This window comes from Phaenicophaeus curvirostris, chromosome 1 (assembly GCF_032191515.1).
Source record: "Phaenicophaeus curvirostris isolate KB17595 chromosome 1, BPBGC_Pcur_1.0, whole genome shotgun sequence".
Classification (NCBI taxonomy): domain Eukaryota; kingdom Metazoa; phylum Chordata; class Aves; order Cuculiformes; family Cuculidae; genus Phaenicophaeus; species Phaenicophaeus curvirostris.
The window spans coordinates 173,058,194-173,083,156 of NC_091392.1; positions in this window are offsets into that span (position 1 = coordinate 173,058,194).

Sequence of the window (24,963 nt, forward strand, 5' to 3'; positions counted from 1 at the left end):
GGAGACGGGTACCCATCACTTGCCGAAGTCTCAGAGCCCCAGGCAGACATAGTAAGGTTTCATATATATTCAGATACCCAAGCTAAAAGTAGTCTAACAGATGCTGACAGAATTAATTAAAACCAAATACAGCTAGTGCTGGTGATGCTGAGCGGTACCAGCACAGAACTGAGTTAATGAAGTACAGCATGGCTTTTGCACTAACACTGGCCCACACTTGGTTGACTCAGGCTACAAGTGAATCTAAATTGCATCTGTCTGCAAAGGATCATATAAGGCCTGTCTTGGAGAGAACTACTAGAAGCAGTCCAATATACAAAAAAGGAAAAACTAGTAATTGCACAATGATAATCAAGGTCCGGTTCCTAAGCTTCCTCCTTGGTGCTTTTGTATAGAAACACAGATGCATCTACTGACACTTGATTGTTTCATTTGCCCCATAGAAGTGGGGCCAGACCAAGAATGGCTATTCGCTATACTCTCAACTACAAGATAACAAGTGTCCCATACTGACGTATCAGAGAGTACTTTAATTCTAGCTAAACTGGGTCCTGTTAGCAGTGTCATGAGGGCAGATGCAAGATCAGCATGGTTGTATCTCATATTTATATACCTAAGGTCTGCACTGGTTTCTTCTGCAAGCTCTAAGCTCTGCACTCTTTTTACTACATTTTGTCATGGTAGAGCTGGCAGCTTACAGGAGCTGTACCGCATTTTTGGCTCAGTGTAGACATATCATAAAAACTGAAGCAGAAAAGGAGGCAAACCCCACAAAGATCACTCACTATGTTCGCAGTTTATTGTGTACAAGTCTCCTTTTCTGCACACACATTTTAAAATGTAGATAAGAAAGACAAAATATAATTTTGTCATTTCAGCCAGGAGAGAAGCTTTTCTCTGAAGTTGGTGCTTTTCCTGGCACAAATTTGTGTCAGGTTTGCCGGCAACTGATATGCCAACAATTAGGAGCAGTCACATTTAGAAGAAATAGACTTAGTCCTTACTAACAGACATTGATTCCCTGCTTCATTAAAATCATTCTGATCTTCTAGAATTGTAGCAGTGACCATTAACTAGCTTCAGTTCGTACCGGTGGCTAACTATTCAAAACGACCTGTTGTATTACATTTCTATACTTTTTAATTTCTCTCCTTTGGCATAGCAACTGCAGCAATTTATGAACAGCCGAGTACTATGAAGTTCAGAGAAAATCATCCATTTAATAGCAAAAAAAGGGAAAACTTCACAACCTACTCCATATGGAAGACAGAATCATTGTTTTCTGGCAAGGAAAATCTCATTATGTGCGGGGAAACCAGGAGTTTACAAAACATCCCCACTTAATCAACTTGCACAGAATAAGCCCATAGATAGGGGGCTCTGCAGGACAGGAGATAGGAGAGTTTCATTTTCCAGCAGAGACTTTCATAAATCTAACATGATCTTTTTCCACTCATGTCCAAGTACAGTAGACCTTGTCTCCCTGTTTAGATGATAAAGGGTGATAGATATCCTCCCTAATGCACTTATGGATATTTCTTTCTTTAAAATAGAGAATAATTTACCTGTAGGCAGTATAAAAAGACTACAGTTTAACTGATTAACAGAACAACTCTACCGTATATCCAATAATCCTGTTTTTACTATAGTTTAAAGCAGGAGAGTCCCTCAATTTGCTTATAGTCTTTTTTTTTTTTAAAATTACAAACTTTGCAATCTCTTGTACATGCAGTTCTGCTATTCTGTGTTTTGCAGGGTGATATCATGAACTTTAATAATGTTCTATACTATTGCAGAAGGCAACTGCAAATCTAGGACACTAAATGTTTAAAAACACTTCTTAGACTGCAGTAAATGCTCATTAAACTTGTTTAGCTAAGGCTGGTATGGCCCAATAAAGAAAAGAGCAACAGACAGGACCTCCCTGTTTGGTTCTTATTAGTTAATCTCTTTCTGTAACACTCATAGTGCTAAGTGTGCTGAGTGTCCATAAGATCGCTCAGTGACCATAAGACACAGCAGCATTATCTACCTCAGCTGAGCACACACACTTCATGAACGCCACTCAGTACCATTTCTTTGTCTTGCAAGTCACCAGATACCTGAAATAGCTTATTACATAAATTCTTGACTCATTTCTGTGCCAGCTACCATCTCACTTCATTTTTTCTTGTGTAATTTCTGATCCCCAAAAGTATCACTTCATTATCTTCCACCAATATTTGTGCCTAATTCCTACCTCTACCCTTTCCTCCACCTACCCAACATCCCTACATCTATATTTCTGCAGCCATTGTAAAAGCCTGACTTCTTCCTGCCCACTGAATGAGCTACCTTTTTGAATATTCATTCACAGCATGCCCATCTAATTCACCTTTGCCATAAATATTTCGTACTGCTTTCACTTAACCCTCTCCTTAGCATATTAGCCTTTCTTATGTACTCAAAGATTCTCCTTTGCCATTCCGTCACTGACTACTCTCCACACATTTCCTACACCTACTTTCTCTCTATGGGTCCCAACAAAATCTTAAGACCATGCTGTCTTTGTCTCCTTTCATTAATATTTTTGCTCCAGCGACACTTCCACCTAGTATTTAAGCTCCCTGTTAATCTGCCCAATGGGCATCTCCTGCCTTCTCTGTTCTCAGGGCTTTATAAATCTTATTAGCTCCATAGGATCCAGGAAGACTCAAAGTATCCAGCAGTGTTGCTTGAATGGCTCATCAGGTAGGACCATACCACACACTTACCTGAGCTGCAATCTGATATTCTTCATAGCTGTCAAACTCTCACTCATGTCATGCACCAGCAGGGTTCCTGGGCAGCAGACCAAGCTTCCCCATCTGGATATCCTTCCCACTAGTGTTGACTTCTGATGAAGCTGCAAGAAATACCTTCAAGCACTTGACTCTGCCTCAATCCTCCTGCCGAAGAAACAAACTGAACCAGAAAGTCACAGAAGGATCTGAAAAGAAAGAAATATAAGTCAACTCTGATGGTAAAATATCAGTTCGTGATACGAGAATTTTTAATTGATTTTAATATAATCTATTGATGTAGTTTTTACTTATAAAGTGTACTTTACAAAGGACAAATGACATATTTGGGAAATTATTTAAATATATATTACCTGGTGTGATACTCTTTCCTTCCTCCATGCAGTGTGTGTATATGTGTCACAACATTCTGTGGTAGTTCTGTTTTTATCTTGAAATATGATTACTTTATCAAATATAAATAAATATAAATTAATCCTTTTTTTTTGCCTTCTGGTAATAGCTTTCTGACCCCTTTGCCTTCTAGGAAAATTATACTTTAACACAAGTAAAACATCAGATAGGTAAGAAAGCAGAGAACACCCATTGGAGGCAGGGGAAGAAACACTCCAAATCCCAGAGACAAGGAACTGGACAGCCAGACAGGAAAGAAAGCATTTGATACCTGGAATAATGAGAAGAGACAGGTCCATTTCCCTACTTACAGCTTGGATATGGTTGCTTATCTATTACTCCATCCAGCAATTTATTCATCAAATGGATGGGTCAGGGAGTGAATAGTCATCTTAGAAAGAACTTAATGAGGTAGAATAATTGCTTAATACAATCAAATAAATGTTTATTCAAATGTAAAAAAAAAGAGAAAATTCATTTCCTGGCTAAGAAGCTATTGGCCCCTTAGAGGCAGGAAACAGACAGTTTGGGAGGGGATGAATTTTGCTAGCACTTTTCTCCCCAAAATGCACAATAGTTACAAGGAAATGTTCTGATGTTCTCCTGTGTTTGTGGAAACTTTTGACTGCAACATTGCCTTTATAGACAGTTTTTTCCAACCACAGATTTGTTGACACTTATTTTTTTGGTCTATCTACCTTGTAATATCTCCTTTTTATTTGATGAAAAATCCAATTTCCACCCAATAAAAAACAGTGCGCCTTTAAAACCACCTCACATTTAAACTTGTCCTTTTTAAAGGACAGGGTTAAATCTGTCCTTGAAGAGCCAGCTACTGTTATTTTTTTTTTGTGGTGTATAATGCATATAAGTTTGAGAAAATCCATTCATTTGTTCAACAGACTGCTGAAAACTGTCCTTGATTGCAGAATACTGAGCTGACTGCCTAAAATGTGAACTATTTTAGAATTTGCTGCAAGAAGTTTTAGCTACAATTGTTTTTGCTATCCAGTGTAACAAGGTGGTTTCTGCTTTAATAAAAAAGTCTTATCTCACTGAACTTCTGCATTTTTGCCATTGTTGCAAACAGAGAGTGCAGGGAGAATTCTGCATAGGATTACATCTGCTACTAAGACCTGTACTGTTCCCTGTTCAAGTGTGCCTCATCTCAAAATAAAGAGAAAGAAAGGAGCTTTTCAGATGCACATTAATTAAGCCTTGTTATCAGCCAACAGACTATACTGTCTGGAAAGTAGAAGCTGATTTGCAACTCATGATACAGCTCAACAAAAATCAAATATCCATTCGGATGAGTTGATATGCACATTCACCGTAGTGGAAAGATCTCTTTGCTCTGGCTTGTCATGGATGTGACTTACATACGCTCAGGAATCACCTTTTTCATATCTACTTTCATATCTACTTCATATTTACTTGTACAACACAGGTAAGCATAGCTTTGAAAAGCACTGTGAAACTTTATTTCTGATAACACTGTTTCCCTTCCCTACAGTCTTGGGTAACACAAAATTGATCTGAAGAAAGATCAGTATCTGGATAAGCATTAGGAAGAAGAGATGTGTACAGTTTCTATTAGTTTTCTGGTCTCTGTTATACCATTTTCCCCTCATATAAGAAGACTTGGATTAGTTAATCACAAAAATTTGCTAGGAAACACTAATGACAAAACCAGTAGGTAACAATTGATTTCTCATTTGTGGCTACTCCAGACTGGTGCATCAGAGCAGATATCACTGGTGTGTGTCAAAGGTTATACCAGCCTACCTATCACTGACATCTTTCAGCCTTCACCTCGATTATGCTGGAGACATATACAGTCAACATCTTTTCAAGTCTCTAAAAAGAGATGACATATATGACAAAATTGGAAGAATTGGATTACAAGGTAAAACTGCACACATATCAATAGATAGATTGGGACTTGGGTATTCTCTGGAAGACTTGCACAGTCAAGTCAGTAATATATGTTAACATCTCATCTCTGATATGTCGACCCTGGTTTGAATCAAAGTCCCTAGAAAAAAAGGATTCACTCCAGTTTAGTTTCAGTATGATTATTTGTCTTGGAAAATAACTGCTTTAAACAGGAGGCTTTATACTTGTCTTGATAAATTTTGTTCCAATTTTTATTTTGGCCACAAGTCAAAGATAACAGCTGTACACTTGTGGGTTCACTGAACTTTACGTGCTTGTTGGCTGCATCACCAACTAGAGGGAATAACCAATAATTAGAACATTTCAGGTCATCTTGAGAAGAACAGAGTTTTCCCATGTTTGAAAAGGTCATGTGACCTCTTTTTCAGATGTTCCCAAATGTGGAACTGTCAACCAAAGAGCACAGAACTGCATAAACAGATAAAATAGCCAGTATTGTTGTGAGAAAAAAAAAAAACAAACCCAAAACAACACAAGGACTACATCTGATGATGAATATTGCGTAGAGATTCTTAACTACATATAGCATTTTTAATTTTTTAACTCTATAAGTTCATCGTAGACCAAAGCAATAACAGCAGAACTCATTCGCATATTCTTTGCACATAGGCAGCCCTGGCAATAATGATTTGCAGCACAGTGTTGAAAGCCTTAGTTTCTTTTTCCTTGTTTTTTTTTAAAAAAAAAAGTTGAATCAATACAAGTTTACATAAGTATATGTTCCTGTTTCCCAATTGTTCCTGCAACAGCATTTATGTCTATCCACTGACAAGAAAAACAACAGTAAATGTAGTAGGATGAAAGCAGAAGGGAGAAGAAAATAGAGATGATTCAGATTAAATGGTTTTAGGTGTGTGCAAATTTATTCTTTCTGTTAGAAATATAATTTTTTTCAGCACTTTACAAAGAAAAATAAAGCGTACAAATCTTCAGAAAACCTAACTGACGAAACTATACTTTTCTTGTTACTAACAACGTAGGCTCCTCCTAATATGGAAAGGAATGAAAATCATTTTTGTGTCACTTATTTTTATCTCCAGATTTCCTAAAGCTGTTTGTAGAAGTTATATCTAGTAGTTCATGCTAGATAGGTAATTATTTGACAATACTGTAGAACTGATGGATATTAGACAGCATACGTATGTCTGAAGCATTGAATAAGAGGTGAATTCTTGCAAGGCTACTACAGCTATCTCTTTATCACTACAAAATATGCTCTGTGAGCTGTCAGTTACAACTGGTGCACGGTTAAAGAAAGGGAATTGATAGAACATGCCTTGATCCAACCAAATGATGAGAAGAAAACCCTTTCTGCCTTGCCATAGATGTATACTGTGGGTTCAAATGCCAGAACAGGGATTTGTAAAATGTGCTGTGTATTTCTTATACTCTATGAAATCATAGAACAATAGAATCGCCAGGTTGGAAAAGACCTCTTGGATCATCGAGTCCAACCACTCCTATCTGCCACTAAACCATGTCTCTGAGCACCTCATCTACCCGTCCCCCAAATACCTCTAGGGATAAATTTCCCAATTCATATGAAGATGAGGCTAAGACCAGAAAATATAGAGACCCTGAAACACTCATATCTGTGTGTTTACCTAAGATAAGAAAGACTCAAAGTGATTATTCTAGGTGATTCAGTCCAGCAATTGGAATTTCTGTTTCTGACATCCCAGATGAATGTCAAACCCACTAAGCTACTAAGCTGAAGTTATAGAGTTTTCTAGTACCTTTTGTTGTAGTTGCTACTCGCTGTATAAATAAATATCCTTCAAAACAGATATCTGATCTTTCATCTCCCATACCCAAAAGCAATGCTGAAACTAGTCTCTTTCATTCTCCCTCAATGCATTATTGATATAAAGCAGAATTTCTCCAAAAGGAAAGATATATCCAGAGTAGCTGAAATGTATGACAATCAGGCCATTCATCAAAGTTTGGGCATTAAACCCTTCTTCTGAACTGCATAGAAGAGCACCTTCACACTGATCTCCCACCTCATCCTGTAGAACTCAGGGCTAACGGCTGTTCTGCGGGATAGATGTCTTTCCTGTTTTGATTATAAACTCCACTATTGTTGAAACTAACATATTCCTGCATTTTTAAAGTTATTATCTGCAAATAGCTCTTCCACCAAATAAAATTTGCGATTGGAAAAATAATACTAGTTAGTTCTGTTAAGACGACAACCTCACTGCTTTATATTTTAAACAGATTATCACTGTGCTCATTAATTATACTTATGCTGCACATAAGTGCAGAGTTAAGTGCATTGTTTACAAGGTGCTGCTAAAGTGCACTGTTGAGGCTATTGGATATGCATTCTGCTCTCATATTATTCCACAAATAATATATTGTGGAATATTTTGTATTTCTTTATGTTCCTATAGGTAACACTTGAAAATGCATTTGAGTATATCCTTGTGGTATAACACAGCATAACACAGTCTAACACAGTCTTTTAAAAAAGACTTGTGGTATAACACAGTCTTTTAAAAAATTGAGTGCATGAAGGCCCTGCAAATGTTGTAAAATACAGAAAATTGTGAAAACAGTTCCCTGAAAGGCACACTCCCAGCCTACCTTGGAGGCAGTTAATTCTCAGACTAACACTTGCAAGACACTATTCATCTATTGACACCTTTGTGAGGAACTAGTCTCCAAGAAGAATGAAGAACTGGTCTGGTAGTCTACAGAAAAAAATAAGCAATGCAATTCCTCCTAATGCATCTGAGGTGAGCTTTCAACTTCTCTGCTGGTTTATTTTTCAGCCAATTGAAAGTGAATAACTATTCATTAGGAGTTCAGAGGAAAAGAGGAGGGAAAATGAATTTGGATAGGAATAGGCAAAGTAACAAATAAATGTACCTAAGGCAGCCAATTCCATTTAGAAGCATTATCCTGCTCCGTCCAGCTTTGAAATAGCAGTTCTTAGGTGCCTGCTTGTCTATAAATCCTTGATAAGGGGATGGCAAAATTAGTTTTGCAGAAGTCTGTTGGTCTTTCAATATTTATGCTTAAATCTACGCCTCTTTCGAAAGCCCACTTGAACAGCAAGGAAGGGGGACAGTTGTTCACTAACCTCTGCATAGAGCAGAATGGGGAAAGCATGAGATTTATGGACATTAATTTTATATTCTGAGACAAATCTTAAAAGCTCAACCTACATAATTAAATTTGATATGGAGTTTACTGAAGAAAATACATAAACCAGGATGCCATCAGGATACGATGCTAATTTTTATCTGATCCTGGAGTCTGTGTCTTAAGACAGTTCTTTGTTGCTCATGTCAGCAGCCTGTAAGTAAAACAAGTGTGAGAAATCATACCACTGTACTTGAAGTACAATAATACAGTTGAGATGATGTGGACTGGTACTTACAATGCAACTGCTGAAAATACTGGAATGCAAAGATGAACTTTCTGTACAACAAATAAGACTCAGCTTTGATTCCATCTAGATGAACACTAAGCCACTATTACCTAAGCTGCATATCTAGTCATATGCAGTGTTTATTAGTCCAAACTGCATGCTTAAAGGATGCGTGCACTGACCAAAGAAACAGATGTGTTTAAAACTAGGTAGCTCCTCTAGTCACTGAAGGTAGTGGAAATAAAGTAGTGTAAATACTACTCCACTGTCACTTTCATCAATACAGCAATAATATTCCCCATTCCAACTCTTCTTCGGTTTAAATATATTGCATTTTTTCTGACCATTGCCTAATTTCTTAGTTGTGTAATATCCACAGAACATTTGTGGAGTTTTAACATCTTGTTATAGTGAAAGGGATTTATTTTACTCATGAAATGTTGAGATGTGTCTATGACTATGTAGAGATGTGTCTGTGACTCCTAAATCTGCTGAAACATATAGCTGAAGTATTGGTTTCAATGAAGTCAGAACCGGAACTTCCACGAAGAGGACCACGTTTGCACCTACTTAAAGTGGGGTATTTTGTGTAGCTTCTGAAAGGAGAGGGTATTGTATTACCAGCATGGTATGTATTTCAGTAGTGAATTGTGTTTTCTTATGATCCGTAAGCTATTACCTAGAACACAGTATTTTTTTTTTCCTGGTCATTTGTAATCAAGAAAAACTGCAGCTTGTTTAGATGTAAAGTATTAGGGTAAGAACTGAAAATGCAAAACTTTCCAATGAATGCTGGCTTTCTTTAGTCCAGCAAGATGAAAGCTGTGAGGTGACATCACCTGTTTCTAAAAGCTCATTGCAAAACTGGGAAGGAAAATCTACTTAAATTAAAGGATGAGGCTGGCATGAAAACTAACTGTGTAAACACAATTAAGCTGTGAATTAGGCAAGCATTTCTAACCTTTACAGAAATGAGATTTTGAACAGCCATCCAGTAGGAGTAAAGAGATTAAAATCCCAGGCTCTAATATGGCACTTGATAAATGTAAAATCATGTATGTGGTTGCTTGCAAAAGAAGAACTCTTGATTTATGACTTCAGAGATTCTTTTCAGACCTGTGTAAAACACTAGCAACTCATGGCTGTAAAAATGCATCCCTGAGGGCATATCTCCTGGGTTTTTGCTATGCTTGTACATTTGTGCGTATAATAATGAATTCAGGAAGTGGGACAGATTTAATAGTCCAGTAAGTATCAAGAAAGGTTTATTGATTCTAAAACTAGTATTTTTATAGCAAGGTAATAAAAAAAAAACCCAAGAAAGACATAGGATGCATGATTGTTTTGTGAGCGCTAGGAAACATTTCATGCTTTAGCCATCAAGCTAACATTCTGTATAGTAAAGGTGCCACTCCTGTTCAAATCTACTATTTGTCCCCTCTTATCATGCTTGGGTGCATGTAATGAATTTTGAACACATTTCTTGGTTTTGACCAAGTAAATGTTTGGTGTAAGGCTTTTTTCAGTCAAATGACAAACCTTTGCAAACCAGGATGGCTTCATTTCAGTGATCTTACAAGTGAAAATTCATCAGACTGTGGAAAATCTCCCCACAGAAGTCACAGAAACTGGCACTACATTACTTAAAATTGGAGCCTGATCAACTCATAGCAAATTCAACAAATCAGCTCCTTATGCCTCAGCTTGCTGGCCTGTGGCTTGCTGAGTGACAGGGAGATGCAGTCACTCCTTGCGGGCTGATTTTACCATCAAGGAGAAGAGTAGCTGGGGAAGACTGGGGCAGCCCCAGCCCTGGGCATGGGGTGCCTCCCTGGGGATGGGGACATGAGGGTGAGCTGGGACATGAGTCCATCCGTGGGAGTGCCCAGCTTGGGGGTGTCCAAAGCTAGGCAGGGAAGGGCTGTAGGGAGCTGCAGACCTTCCTCGTTGTGACATTGCTGGGGCAGGGGCTGACAGCCCTGGGGGTCTGAAACAGAGTCCTGCTCGATGAGCAGGGTGAGGGGAGATGTGTGAGGTTAGCAGGGACAGGCAGCCCCCCAGGGCCCTATTGTGTTTTTCCTAATACGTTTTCTGCCTACACACATTTGAATGCAAGTGAATGAACACAAAAATAGGAAGCTATATCTCAAATGCATTTGTGCACTGGTGTGAGCAATCGGTATTGAGAAATCACTGGGAAAAGTCTTTTCCTCTTTATTTACATGTAGTAGCAGTGAATGCCTGTCCGGTACAGTGTTTGCCCTCTGTTGTATCCTAGCTTCTAGTTCCATCTTTGTGACCTTGCTGAGAAGTGTATTTTTATCTACAAACTTCCTGGTCTGGACAGCTAGAACCCTCCTAGTTAGATAAAATATGCGGATTCTCCTGATCACCAGAACATCAGTGCTTGCTTTACTTAAATGAGACAGTTATTTCCTATTTGTCTCTGGGAGAAAAAGAAGAATCTCACCAGTGTCCCTATCATGAACCACTCTTTTGCTAAAATTGGGCGCTGTTTTTTATTCAAAAAAGATCTTCAGAAACTAGTGGTAAAAACTTCTTCACACTTCATCAGAAATTCCCTTATAAGCACTGTTTTGTTTATCTGCTCCTTTTTTATTGTCAGTTTCCCCATCCTGTCTTCATATGCGGAGCATTAAGCAGCAGATCACATTTAATGGTTTTTGACAGGCCTCAGTAGCTGGTACCTCCCACAGTGACAGCCCTAGAGACAAACACAAGGCTATGACAAGGTTTAACATCTCTGTGTTTAATCACTAGAGCTCACATAATTCCTCTGCCTACTTGACATGAAACCACTTATGAGATAAATAATATGCTTAGTTAAAAATTGAAAAGGAAAACATAAACCCCTTTCACAGTTATTTTAGAAAATATTTTCTCATGTTATATCCTACACACTTTATTTGTTCATCACATAAGACACCCTATGTGCACAGCTTGCTTGAACTTTGGCATTGTACATCTCTGGATTTGAAAAACCTAGCCAAGGATTTATGCATTTTTTAAGTCAAGCTTTTACAGTCCCACCTCATATCAGTGCTGTACAGCAGTGTAAGAGGAGTAAAAGTAAACCTTTCTGGGATGCTCTGCACAGAAGTCTTTGAAACCCAATGTAAAAGTAAAACTTTAGAATTAATTTCCATTTTTTAAGGAGCTTCTTTGGAGTTGAGCCAATTTGCCCGCCAGTGTCAAGAGCCTGCGCCAACCAGTGACAGTGGACAGTAAGTCGAAAAGTGGCACACTACATTACTCCTTAAGAAAGCAGATGACAGATCAATTCCTAAAGAGATTGGAAAGAGGATCTGTGAATCACTGAAGTTGATTACATGACAACAAAGGGACAAAAAGATTATAGACATTTCATTTCTTTAATTAAAAAAACAGAAATAGATCTCCCACTCTTTAGGATGTAAATTCTAAATATAACATTTACTTTCACACGGCTAGAAGCATCCTTGAGTGTCAACAGTGAACATCTCTCCACTGTTATCTCTAAGTCAGTAGTGAAAGATATGTCTTTTGAAAGAGATTAAAAATATTGTTATTATTATATTTCATGGTTCCCATTTGTTTAAAATGCATTATTTGACACTAACTCACTTCTGGGAGTGTGAGGTAGTAGTAAAAACCCCCCATATGTCTCTATATATGATAGCTGGAAAAGGCACATGGTTTCACATGTCAGAGAGAATTGTAGTCCTCCAGTTTGTGGACTGCACAGTAAAAAGAATCAGTGCAGCTATTCAAGAAACATCATGATTCTTCAAGTATTTTATTAATACAGTTGTCATTAACATAATGCTTTTTCTACTGCTTAGGTGAAAATTAAATTTCTGAACAAGTTACAGCACTGTTTAAAAAGAGACAGAGAGATATGCAAAGTTTCAGGAGTAAAAAGTCCACCCAAGCTAGCTGCAAATGCGAGCCTTCTGGAGGTCATTAGTAAAAGTAATAGTTTTTAATACATGATCGCCTCATTATAATAGTGACATTCCAATTAATTGTTTCAGAACCTTTCAAATTGAACAAATTTCCTTTTGACATTCTTTATTGTGCCCTTCATATTCTCATGTAAAAGAGAAAAGCCACTGATCTGCCTGAAAAGCAAACAAGTAGGAACTCTGTAGGTCCTATTTTCTTCAAGCATGTTACTGGATTTCCTCTTTTAGAAGAAATCACAAGCAGTATAGAGCATATTTTCACAAGTAAGAGCAGTCATGTATTTTTTAGCACCTGAATACATTCCAGATTTCTGCACTTCCCTTATCTTGCACAGTTCTTTAATAACCGTTAAGTATCTGCCAGCTAGAGGAAAATCATATGCTACGCAGCATGCATTAGAGCCATTTCATTAAAGGGCTATGTTTTTACACCAATGCAATATGATTTGCTGTTCCTTTTCAGTCAGGATTTGAAGACAGTTGACAAATAAAACAATATTAAATGTTATAAAATACAAGTAATGATGATTTATTTGCCTTCCAGTTTCAGCCCAGTGCTTGCATATACACATTTGCATGCACAAGACACTAACATGCTAACATTGTTTGAAAGGAAATTCTTTAAAGTATCTTAAACATTATTTTCTTCACACCATTCCCCTTGGCAGACAGTGTGAAAAAATACTTGAATTGTCAGTGTGTGATATCAGCAGCACATTTCAACATCTAAATATTTATACAATAATCAACGGTACATTTGGTATTGGTTTCACTAAGGGCCACGATTAAAGATAAATGTGGGTCTGAAATTCAGTTCAAATGCCTAGACAGCTAATATGCAAAATGAAGAACCACTGACGGTAGCAGCAGTGTGCACATCTTGCAAGAGAAGATTACTATATATATAAAATAATGCAATAGCTTAGTAAATTAAAGTACAGCTTTCTCCACAAAATGTGAAAATCAGCATATTTACTTCCCTTCTGACATATTAATCTTCTTTCTCTTATTTGTTAACTTAACCAAATCTTTACTTCCTCTTCTCTTATGATATTTAGAAGTGAATATTAAGATTGTTCAGAGCAGTAGTGGCAAGATCTCATCAAGCTGCAGGAACCCAGGTTTCTTCACTGGACCTATCTGTTCCAGTATACAGTCTTTTCTTCCATCAAAGGTACATCAGTGCTTTGTCAATATAATATTTTACTGATTGCAATGGTAAACATGCATAAAACAGGAAATATTGAATTCAGTCCCTTTGTCCACATAGTAAAGGACCTCTGATTATTTTTTTGTGATCATATAGAATCATAGAATAACCAGGTTGGAAGAGACACAATGGATCATCGAGTCCAACCATGGTCACTGGTTATTTTTCACTGAACTCCTGGCTCTTTCAACACAAAAGATAGATGATGCTTAAAGAAGGAGCAGGTGCCAGGGTTTTTTTTTTTTTTCATTTGTACTTAGTATTTGATGTGTGGCCTTAGGCCCTATTTGCTGCACACTATTCGAATGCCATTTTGATGACTGAATTATTACTTTCCACATGGCTGTTCCCTATGGCATCTATTATTATATCTGAATGCTTCAGAAATGAGCAGACAACCATTCTCCATTCTACCTCTGCAAGCTTTTTATACAGCTGAGACACTAATGACTTTCTCAATACTATCTGAAGTCTTCATCAATGATTTGGGCAATGGTACAGAGGCATCTGCGTTAAGGTCTCAGACGACACTAAACAAGGTGAAGTGGCTGATTCTTGGAGGACAGGCCTGCCATTCAGTGATATCTTCACAGCCTGGTGGAATGACCAAACAAGAACCTCAGGAAACTCAGCAAAGGCAAATAAAGAGTGTTTCACCCAGGATGGAATAAATCCATGAGCAGACAGGCAGCAGTCGTGCAGAATGGAACTGGTCAAGGAGGTGCAATCTTTCTGAACAAATGGGACATATACCGGCAACAAAGCCTCCTAGAGAAGAAAGTTAACTGCATGGATGAGTTACTAAGAGGATAGCCAGTGGGTCAAGGGAAGCAAAGGGAAGTGATTACTTCCTTCCACTCCACCTTTCTGAGGTTTGGAGCTCTATGTCCAGCTTTGAGCTTCTTGATATAAAACAAGTATTCACAAACTGGAAGGGATCCAGTCTACGGTTACTAAGATACCTGTTTAGGTCCCCTACTGACTAGGTGTGTAGGGCACTTCATATACAGAAGGAACCACAGGAAGCTATGTTTGAGTAGCCTGGAACGGTGAAGTCTAAGTATGAATTCAGCTCCTACCTTCGACCTGTGACACGACACTTGTGGAGAAGAGATATTTAGACTCTTCTCAGAAGTAGAGAGTCAAAGACAACAGGCAATAATTCCAGGCTGCAGAAAGGGAAATTCTGGTTGGATAAGATGGATAAAATTCTCTACAATAAGTTCTGTTGAGCCCTGGGAAATGTTTCCAGAAAAGCAAGAGGAGGTTATTTCTTATGAAGAGTGCTCCATTACACCATTACTGTTGCATAAACCTTAACATCCTTGGACAGAACTTACAGAAAAGGAATGGGGAGTGTATGCAGTACATAATAAATTGAATCTAAAGGTCTACATTAAAATTCAGTTATTTTGAGAAATTTTAATTTGGAGAAGAGCCACTACTTTTGGAAAGGCAAACAGATTATTAGCAGATAATTTCTCACTAGTTCAATTTTATTCATACCAATCTCAAAGTCATCTCTTCAGATAAGTTCTCAAGTTGATAAAGCATTTACTAGGTTTGTGTCAGAAAGATTTTTATTAACACTAGCTATACTTAGGGAACAATCAGTGCAGAACTCTAAACAGTAATAAATTCTGAAAATAATAAGTTCAGAAAGAGATGTTTTCATTACAAGAAACACAGTCAATCTTTCTATTTTTTGCCAGCCTAATAAGGCCTTTTAAAGTCATGCAACAATGATATGGGATTAATTTTCTAAGTTAATTGTGAACATAAATATACAAAGTTTACATACAATATATAAAGAATGCTGAGAAAAAAACAGGGACTGTATTTTAATTCTGTCATGGGGCCAGCAGTAGTCAAACATCACATTACAGGTTTTCCAGAGAAGACGCTTTTGAAGGAATTCCACTGACAGGTTATCGATACCATCTCCCGTAAGATCTTCAACAAAGCAAAGTGCAAAATACTGCACCTGGGGAAGAATAACTCCAGACACCAGTATATGCTGTGGGCTGCTCAGCCAGAAAGCTGCTTTGCAGAAAAAGATCAAGAGGTCCTGATGGACACCGGGTTGAACAGGAGCCAGCAATGTGACCTTGCATTAAAAAAGGCTGTCGGTATCCTGGGGTACATTAGAAGGAGTGTTGCCAGCAGGTGAAGTGACAAGTACTTCCCCTCCAACCCCCATCCCGTTCAGTGCTGGTGAGGCTTCACTTGGAGTATTGCACCCTGTTCTAAGTTCCTCAGTACAGAGAGACATGGGCATATTGGAGAAAGTCCAGCTAAGGGCCACAAGGATGATTAAGGGACTGGAGTATCTCTCCTGTGAGAAAAGGCTGATGGAGCTGAGACTGTTCAGCCTGGTGAAGAGAAGGCTTAGAGGGATCTTATCAATCTTTACAAATACTTGAGGAGATACTGTAAAGAAGATAGAGACAGGCTCTTTGCAGTGGTGCCCTATTGATGGGACCAGAGGCAATAGGCCCAAATGGAAACACAGGAAGGTCCATCTGAACATTAGGAACTGCTTTTTTTCTTGTGAAGATTACTGAGCACTGGAACAGGTTGCCTACAGAGTTTGTGGAGTCTCCGTCCTTGGACACAGTAAAAAACCACCTGTATGTGGTCCTGGGTAGCCTGCTCTAGGTGACCCTACTTGAATAGAAGGACTGGGGGAGGTGACCTCAAGACTTCCATTTCATTCTCAAAAATTCTGTGGTTCAGTCCGACATCATTATAATGGCCCTGCACAATAAGCAAATGTAGAATTGATCTTATAGTTAGTGTGTCATGGAAGTCTTTACACCTTATGCTAATAAGATTCCAGCCCTGGTAAAATAGTTCTGCTGCTTATATGAAATGCAAGAGTATTAATAAAAAGCATATACAAGATTTGAGCTTGTATGTATGTTTGGATGTCAACAGTCATGTAACTGCTATTGCGTAGTGAGACTCTGGGGTTGGAGCTAGATCCACATACCCTTATCAGGATAAGCTGAGAGCAGAATCTTGAAAATCCAAAATGACTGGGCAAGATCCCATTGTAGTGAAAAGTCTGATGAAGACTGGGAGCAATGCAGAATTCAGGAGGCTGGAAGAAAGAGCAGGATGAGGAAGCACAGCTGCTACTGAATGGCTTTGTCAGACAACAAATAGCTGATAGGTGACTGCCCAATATAACAGCTCTGGCCAGCAGGTAAACTGGGCTCTTGTATCTCAGTGTGTCCTCCTACCCCGGCCTCCCAGGGAAATGGGAATGGGAAATGAATCAGTTTTCATGAAACAACAAAACCAATAAATATAATAAAGTAAAATGCATATAAATACAGAACATTAAATTGAACTTGAGCAGCAACCATCCATCACCACTGATGCTTCAGGGCAGGTGCAGGGAAAGTCCTGAACTAGACTCAGCGGCAGATGGGAGCTGGATTCAGGAACTGGATTCCCATAGGAATAGGTATAAACAATGACCCATCTACATACCAATGCCATGTCACCTTGGTGATAACTATCCGGTATTATCACTTCTAGAGACAGACACTGTCTGAAAAACGTGCTGTTAACTTTCAGAAAATGAAGTTATTTAGAAGAGTCTTAGCTATAAAGTTAGAGAATTGGTTCTGCCTCAGCTCAAACCAGAACAGCCTGGATGAACCAAGGCACCGCAACATTCAAAAGCAATAAAAACACCTTTAAAATTATCACAGTCAGTGACTTTAGTCTCTCCAAATAAATACATGAAACCCAGCTTCAAAATTAGCTCGGCCATGTAATATCCGCTTTCTACCTTCATTCTCCTGATTCACCATTTCTACCTAATACACTGCATTTACCAAATTTGTACCGTGTCTAAAATATATAGGCAGAAACTCAGTTTCTATTTCTTGTAGCTGTAGTAGTGGGAAATGCTCAAAGAAAAAGTGGATCTGTAATATCTACATTTTAAAATGTGCTTGTGAATTATAGGAGTGCATAAAATTTGCCTCCATCATAATGGAAAGGCAAGTTTGTCCTCTAATCTATGTTTGTTACCCAATATATTCTGAAAATATAAAAAGAAAAAGCACAAGGGAACTGGAAAAGCCCTGAAGCTTTTCCTGTTGGCACACTTTTAAAATCACTTTTGAATTTCCTTTTCTTCAAAAGGAGAGTCCAACCTGATCTTTTATTCTGCTGAGTAACTAGACATATTACCCTTCACAATCTGACCTTTTTTATCTCCAGAGACCTGTTTCTTGCAAGTATAAAGGCATTAATAGAAATCTTCAAAGAGTTCACAAATTCCTTTTGTTTCATATTTCATAGCACCAATACAGTTCCTAATTGTTAAAATAGATCTTTTTTTTTTTCCCCTAGTCCCTTTCTGAGGCTGTAAGCTATCAGAATACGAGTTTTATTGCTTCTTTTGGTGAAATGTTGCTTTAGTCCATCAGGTTCTGCCTACAGTCCCCTGAGATTAGTATTTAACTGCCCTCAAATGGTAGTTTAATTTACGATTTTCAAAGCTACCGTTTAAACAGGATTTTTCTAATTTTAGATCTCTCCCTGAAGTTTATGAACAGCAACTCCTTTCTCTCCTCCTTTCCTTCACCCCACTCCAAAGCTGTAATGACAACTTTCATTAATGCTGTTTCAGGTGTTTTGCAGCCAATGCCTAATGTTCCACAGCCTATTGTTTCTGCATTCTCCCTCCATTTCCTCTCTGAAAAAGTATTCTGCCTCATTAAGGTGCTGTCTGTTCCACAGACAGGCAGATTTCAGTGCCATGCTTATTCAGACAGCAACTGGATTCAATGGGAGGCTTGAAGTAGAAGAGAAATCCAGTGAGAGCAATGAAGCCTTCGGCTGCTGCACAGAACTACATGGACGTTTGGCCTGCTCTAATATGATGGCTTTAAAGATCAGATCAAATTAAAGTCCTACATATTCAAAGTATTTTATGTAAAGTACCATCAAAGGATGAAACATTCCATTGAATTTAGAGGGCTGAGGGGAGTTTAGGTTTTGCTTTTGAAGATTACATAAGGAGCTGAACCGCAGTGACATCAGAACAAATGAAGCAGGCTGGTCCTTCACATAGGGTTGGATTCACAGCTTCCATAGTTTTTTCCCTGTAGAATAATAAAAGAATGCATATGTTTATAAGTTTAAGGCCTCAGGTAGATATCGATAGCTGGAGCAAAGGCACAGATGATGAAGACACTCCTTAGGCAGGGCCAGGTGCTTCAGCAACTGTTGTAGTGGCTAGAGACATCCCATGGGGACCTGTGGCCATCTTATTCCTCTTCACCACAGCCACCCCAAGCTGGGACTGAGCAGCAGGGACAGGCTGTAGCTGAGAGACCTGTGCCAAACCAGTCTAGTGCTGCAAGAAAACAAAGATTGTTCCTGTCTTGGCCTTCTCCCACTGGCATCCTCTAACTCTCAAGAGAGAGACTGGAGGAGAAGGGAATGGACTTCTACGAGCCTGGGGCTGCTGAGGTGTAGTGCTAAGAGGAGGACGGGCATGCCCTGCAAGGGAGATTTCCCTAGCACCAAGTGATTGGCGGCAATTGGCTTGGGGTACCTTGCCACCTAGAAACCCTGCACAGTAGGGGGTGTATGCAAGGAGGCCAAATGCTGATGGAAGCTGAGATAGCTGATATTGCCACTGTTTAGGCTATGTAAGCAGTACTCTAGGTCTGGTTGTGGGTCTAGGTAGTCTTGAGCTTCAGCTGTTCGACCATGGGTCTCTGAGGAGAGTCTCACTGACAGGGGCTTGTGTCACAGCAGGACACTCTAGTGTGACCTTGAAGAAAAGCGAGGCATTAAGTTCAAGGGCAGACTGCAAAAATGCAGTCCTGGAGGCCAATAATCATTTAGGAGTTTATCAACACTGAAATTCTTTCTACATTTTAAGAATGTGGTGAACTGATTTTGGTTGCTGATGTACTGCTTCCTTCCTTTCACATGGTGCAGTACTCTTGCCTTTGTTACAGACTGCTGAAAGCACTAGACCGATGAAACCAACAAGTAATAATGTTTGCCAATATTACCTTAAGAAGGATTAATTTCAGCTTCCTTGTTTCAGTAAATCTTTTATCATGTCTCAATTTAGCCATAATTGATCTCTTCTCTCTCTAAAGAGCATACTGTAGAATAATCTACGTTACATCTGTGTTAAAATACATGCCTCTTTTAGTCCTAACACCACCATCCCCAGTTCTCAAAATGTCTTTGTTTACTTTGCTAGAGCAGACATCAGAAATCTTGCACTTCAGTTCAGCTTTGGGACTGCTCCCTTTACCTACAAGGGCCTCAGTTCTAGCATAAAACAAACCAGTGATTTGTCATATAATCACTAACAGAGGATATATAGCACCCTTTATCATCCTGCTGTATTAATTTCATGACTATCATGGGTCAAAATCTTGAGAGGGGTTTATTTGTGCAATTCCACTAAAAACAATGGAGGTATTCCTACTTGCATCAAGCTACATTTTACATCTCTCAAGTTCTCTCCCAGCATGTACACACAGCGGAATTTATATAACAGCACAGCTAAGAGAGCAAGCGTTTTATCCTACAGAGTTATCTTCAACGCTAGTCCCTAATCAAGCATACTATGTCAGCAGAGTTGCAAATTAAAAAGACACATACTATATAGGAGAAGACATGAGACCTGGAGCTCCTGCAATGAGCTCTATTTCAGTCTACAGTAGTACACGTAACAGCAGCTGTAAATTGTCTGAACTGCTGACATAAAATAGAGTTACAAAGGTATAGAATATTTCATAAATGTCTTCAATATTATCCAGTGTTGGCCCACAAGACCACGAACAATAAATACACTAGTGGTAAATCATACAACACTTCCTGAAGACTTATAAAGCTGCTGCCAACCTTCAGTTCTATGCAAAATATAATCTTACATGTTGTGTTAATGTTTTGTTTGGTTTAAGAGCCACTTTAAGGGTATGCCACTTGGCTAGAGATTTTCCTTCATTGCCAAAACCAACAGCTATGCAAAGCCTTTATCTGAAACTAGCTTTTCAGTCATTGAAATTTGTATTTGAAAATGACACTGTTGTGGTAACAATCATTTTGGTTTCTTTTACAATCTGGATTATACTACCTGCACGTTCAGATAACATAACCGCTCACACTGAAACTTACTTGTCTTAAAATATAAGTGGGACAACAGGACAGGCTTCTAAACATAATAAGGTGGGGAGTAAATACATTGAACCTGGAGGATTTAACTTGTGGCTGCATAAAGAACAAATTTACTGGTTTGGAATATTCAATGGAATTTTCCTTTTAAGCATGTTACATTTTAAAACTAGTTGAATATTTCACAGTAGTACAAACAGAACTATTATTGCTGTTTAACCCTGTATCTAGAAATGCTAACCTGTAGTCCCCTAAAAAGGTCTTTGCGTTTTCTCATTATTAGGACTGACAATAACCCCAGGCAGAATCTTACTGTTTTAACATAGTGGTTTAAGAGCCTGAGAAAGTTCGGAATGTTTTAAAATACTCACTAGACACATTTTAGATTTGTGTCACTTGAAAATTTATTTCTGTGATACTATTGCAAGTTTCCATATTTCATCTAGTTCTAACTAGTGCTAGCAGTCACGTGAAAGACATATTTTGAATTCAGTCAATCTCTATTACTGCCTTAGAAAGAAACTATTAATGATAGAATGTTTCTGTTAATCTACTTTATCTCTAAATTTTTATTCTCTTTCTTGCTTACTTTTTTACTGTTCTTTCTCTTGCAGGAAGAAATGCGATCAAAATTACATTAGGCTTAGTCCTAAAAGATTGTGAACAGCTATCATTTTAATTTAATCTGGTAGGATCTGACAATGCTTGGCATCATTTATCATGCCCATCAAAGAACAGACAGAGAGGTTTGGCAGAGCAGTTGATTGAGTTCCCTTTTGTTAATGAAAACAATGCTGCTGACAATCCACTAAAAACACCTTATTTCTTTTTAATATTCTTGGAGCAGTAAGAATAAAGCCAGAGGAAAAGCTGAAAGTGGAAGAATTGTTTTATACTTCACTTGACTCACTTGTGTTGAGACCTATGTGACATTGGGTCCTCTGGATAGTTTTTTTATTCTCATCTTTGTGGCAAAAGATAAAAGGAGGAATGGAGATGCCCCAGAAACTGGCTTCTGACATTCAAAAGCAGCTGTGCCAAATCCCTGCAGTCTAAACATGTAATGCCTATTAAAATTGATTTATTTCAGGCTTTGTTCCTATTGAAAATCAATTCTAGGTGCCCAGGCTTACCTACCACCTTAATTTTCAAAAGTTACATTAATATCTTAAAGAAAAAAAAGAATGTGAACTTTAAATATATGTTTTTAAAAACAGAATGCATTTAGATTTTGTTGATAGGATGTATTAATTTTTGAGTCATCATGATACTTAAATTTTATTTTTAGGGGTGTTAAATTGCCACAGGGAATGGAATGAATAATCCCATTGAAAAACTATTACTAGTATGATCTGTACATGAAACTTGATAAGATCAAGTCTGGATCCAAACTTTGCAGCAAAAGTACATACATACAGATTAGCTTGTTGATTCACATGCTCTCCATTCTCTTCACAGCATTTTTGCAAAAATAGGAGAAGCAGCAAGAACTTGCTGCTCCACTTACCATTTATTTTCCTAAATTTAATCCCAAAAGAAATCATGCAAACATTTTGATTTGCTTCAGTGTTTAGCTTTTAATAGAAAGAAATCTAATTAAAAATGTAATATGTATGATATAGGATAGCCTAAAGTATGTCAGCCAAATTTAAAAGAAAACTGTATGTACAGATGTAATTCTTTGTCCTATTTCCTCTTGGCACTCCCGTCTTTTGAATCCGAGAATACATAGAAATATTATTCTGCCCTATCTTTATCTGACAGGGTTTCTTTGGGCCATAATGCAGTCTTCCCGTTCGTGATGGGTACTGAAATCTAATCCACAGCTGAGTTTCAACATTTGCTAAAAAATAACCTTGAACTCTGCTGACCTGCCAAACAGTACTTAACAAAATTGTTCCAGATCCTCTCCTTTAGTTTTTATTGTCTTATAATCTTTACAATTCTGTGATAATTGCACAGAATAGAGATAAATAAGATGTTTCATTAGCATAAACAGGATCTATGTAAATTATTCATGCAGATTTACCATTTTCAGATGCCAAAGCCGCACTCTTGGTTCATTTGAACTTTTTTTTTTTAATAGCAATAAGTTTAGTGAGATTTTAATGCAAATGAAGCTATTCTAAACCAAGGCTTTCTTCTCAAATACTTCCTGCAAACAAGTAGGACACACCCTTTCCTCTTACTCTGCAGAACTGTAATATGAGAACAAAAGTAGAGGTGATAAATCAACTGAGATTTAATTTATTCATTAAATATCATATATCCACATTTACTTCTTATTTGAGATACAAAACACAAACCAACTAAGTCACCATAAAAATAATGCAATTACAGCACATTGCAAGAAATGAAACTCAAATAATTTTGGAATTGCTAAATAAGATAAGGGGAAAATACACAAATATGTGAATTATTTTATATTTTTTTTAAATTTAGGTGGCAGTTTAAAACTTATCAATTGCTCCTAGGTTTCATAAAATTAAATAGTGGGTTTTTTTTCTTTCTAATTGTTTGGGAGTTTTTCCCTTTTCCTCCACCCACGGGAAATTGTGTTAAAATCAGAGGATATACTGTGACTATCTAGTGACTCAGTAGGACTGTTTTTTCCGGTTTCCTTTTAGTTTGTATCTGTAACAGGCAGTACTTGCTACACCTTTTTTCTTCAGCCTTGAACTAATATCCTATCATGCAGACTATGAATCCCTTTTCCAATTATTTTCAGGCTTGGAAACCCTCCTTTTTGGGAGATTCCTTTTGACTACTTGTGGGCATGGAGAACTGCACCAGAAGCCATGGTGTTTTACTACTAAAGAAGACTATAATTTTAAAACCCATAAAATAGAGTACTAATGTACAGGATATATCAAACAAAATTTCACCCAGAGACTGCACAAAAAAAATCTCCTAAAATGTATTTCATTTTGAGATTGACTTGATTAAGTTGTAAGAAATGACTGATAATGTAGAAAATATATATTCTGTACTGAAATAGGGAAACCTGTTCATGATAAATGTTCAGAGTGAGATTTTACCAGCTCAGTGAGGAGTTGTGCAGAATATCAGAAGACATTCAAAATCCAGAAAAAAAAAATACTGTATTAAAATACTGACACAAATTGTGTATTTGTTTTAAGGCTGCTCTTCAAACAATTCCTCAAGCTATTAAATGGAAACATAATGACATATTTTTTATTTCTACTAAATTTTGCTTTACACATACATGAATCTAAGGCAAAAATCCAGCCTTTATAAGAGTTCTGGTTTCCCAGAGCTCATTTACAATTTATACCAGTGTGAATGTCTCTGAAGTAAATATTTTAGACAGAGAATGTATCCTCTATGAGCACTAGCATTATTCTCTTTATATCTGTCTCAGCAAAGTGAAACTCTAGCATTTAGCAGTAAAACTAGTATCGGGTGTTATTTGCATATTTCATCTTTCAGGAATGAAAAAATATCCATGCTTTTTTTCTTACATGAAGTCTTTTTCATTTTTCTTCCTTTTGTTTTTAATTAGTTTAAAAATTTTAAAAATACAGATCAAAATTATGTATTTTAACCTTTTTAACAGATGATGTATTATAACAACTTTTAAAATTAATTATTTTAAAAACAATGAAGCATCATGGAAATATTAAAATCTGTACTTAGACTTTAAATTTCAAATAGCACCTTAAAAATTGAACTTGGCACAAACTTAGGTGAAAGCAGGTATGTTTTGACACTTGATGACTCCATAATATTCTTAATAAAACTTTAACTGAGTTTTTTTTATAAGTATTTACACAATGCTTCTTCTCCAGGGCAGTTGTTACCTTGGATTCACTTTAAATGAACAATTTGAAACCTAAAGAAAGAAAAAAGGAACACACTGCTGGAAGGATGTATGTTTCACATATGCTCTGAGAAAGGAGGGGAATCTAGAACTAAATATACTGCAAGTTCACAGAAACTTTTACATACAAGTATGATAACATATCTGTAGAAATTATTGGAGACCGATTTGTGAAGAAGTCAGTCATCTCCACCAGAAGTGAGCGAGTATTATGAGAATCAGAGTTAACTTTACAGAAAGCTATTATTAACTGCTATCCAGATTGAATTTGA